The sequence below is a fragment of the Arachis ipaensis genome, chromosome B05, assembly GCF_000816755.2.
Source record: "Arachis ipaensis cultivar K30076 chromosome B05, Araip1.1, whole genome shotgun sequence".
Lineage (NCBI taxonomy): Eukaryota > Viridiplantae > Streptophyta > Magnoliopsida > Fabales > Fabaceae > Arachis > Arachis ipaensis.
In genome coordinates this window covers 73409614-73411783 of record NC_029789.2, presented here as the reverse complement: position 1 = coordinate 73411783, position 2170 = coordinate 73409614, and the positions used below count along the sequence as shown (strand labels likewise).

Sequence of the window (2170 nt, the reverse complement as noted above, 5' to 3'; positions counted from 1 at the left end):
TCCAATCCTGCTACCTTGAATACATCTCCCTGAAAATATCTGTGTTTCAAATCTTTCCACAGATCTGAAGTGACATTGTGCCACATCACGCTTTGTGCTATATCTGGACTAAGTGAGAGGGTGATCCAGGAGATGACGTAGTCGTTGCATCGTTCCCACACTTCAAACAAAGGATCTGTTGGTTCTGGTTTACTGATGCTTTCATTCACAAATTTGATCTTGTTCTTTGAGCTTAGTGCACGCAACATGGCCCTCTCCCAACTGTGATAGTTGTTTGAGCCTAAAACCATGGAGATTAACGGTGAACCAGGACTCTCACCTGGATGCAGATAATAGGGACTTGTCGGATCTACGATTGAAGAGGCACGAGTTCTTGGTGATTGAGTCTGATTGATTTGTTGACTAACCAGACTCGCTAGGGTTTGAAGATCGATTCCGGAAATTGTCGCATCGGAAACCGGATTTGGTGGACGATTAGCCATTGATCGAGAATTGAAAGGAGAGAGGAGTTCTTAATCAAGATTTTGAGTGCCAGAAATCGAACAGATGATCAAATCGAACAGATAATCAAATCGAATCAAGAAGAGAAAGAATCACCGTGATTGAAAAGAAGAAAGAGATCGATCAAATCGAATCAAGAAGAGAAAGATCACCGTGATTGAAAAGGAGGAAGAGATCGATGAGGTATGGATTCACTAACTCTTCACCAACAGTTCAAGTTCTTCAACCTTACTCCATGCTCACCGCACCATGTGTAAAGCGGTTCAAGCTATGAGCAATAAGGAATGAACACTGAACATTCAAGAACAAGGGAAGAGAGTTTCTGAACTCTGAATTCTTGATGTGAATTGCAGAGAGTGAAAACTTGATTAGTGAATCTCAATTGCAAATGTTACAGGTTCAGCTATATATAGAGTGAATGTCACTAACTAACTATCCTACTTGGTATAAATACAACAACAAGCAGTTACTTAACAGGAAGAGATAACTGCCCAACTAATTTTATATAGAGGAGTGTAAGGTGTGAGTAGAAGAGGGTGAGATCTCAAGGCATAGAGTTGGTTCACAAATGCATTTAAGTCAAACATGTACCTACAAGATCGAGAAATACTAGCTTCCTACCGGTGAATGAGTTACCATACACTAATCACCACAAAGATGTTGACTCATATTAGATGCTTCTAATTATAAAATAATATAATGATAACAGAAAATCTTCTGCAGTTGAAAAAGCCTTTGATATAAAGATCAAATATGAAAACATCACTCCTTAAAGCTAAAAGTAGAAGCTAAAAGCATAAAAGAACTAAACCAGCCCTTGACTTTTTTTTCCTTAACCACTTCTAGGAGCCAAGCAAACCATGAAGGAAACCCAAGTAACAGAATCATGGAATCATATTTCCATCTTTGTAGTGCATCCCATCATCATCATCATTGTCTTCATGTACTCCATCAATTTAACCATTTGTGATTCGATTAGTGCCCCTTCAGATACAATCCTCCTTGATTGCGGTTCCTCTGGAGAATCATCATATAACGGAGCACGATGGATAGGTGACATTGGGTCTAGTTTCTTGCTTCCAAAATATAGCAAAAGTTCTTCTACTCTCTCGGTTTTGAACCAATATCACAACAGAGTGCCAAAAATACCATACTCAACAACAAGAATAATTCATTCACCTCTCAACTACACTTTCTCCTTCACCCCGAGCCTCAAATTCATTCGTATATACTTTCTATCAGCTTCATATTTAAATATGAATCCTTCTAAAGCCTATTTTTCGGTCAAAGCAGGTTGTTACACTCTTTTAAGTAGTTTTAGTCCTTTTGTTGCTTCACAAGAACTCAACTTAGCTTATTTCACTAAGGATTTCTTGGTCAATGTTGTGGAAGAGAAACTAAACATAACCATCATTCCTTCTTCTCTAATTTCCAATGCATTTGCTTTTGTAAATGGCATTGAGATATTCTCAGTGCCCTCTACTATATATTTTCCAGTTTCCAATTTTCATGTTCCTTACCTTGGGCACCAAGAATTAAATATAAGTGATCATCAATATGCTCTTGAAATGCTCTACCGGGTTTCTATCAATGAAGTTGAAAATGTATTTGGGGCATGGGTAGAAGATTCAGGCTACTTATATAGTTCACTTCATGGAAGTGTTCTTGA

At 38.1% G+C, this 2170-nt stretch overlaps 1 pseudogene; it reads left to right on the top strand.

Moving 5' to 3' along the window:
- Window positions 1296-2170, top strand: part of LOC107640709 — a 2830-nt pseudogene continuing 1955 nt past the window's right edge.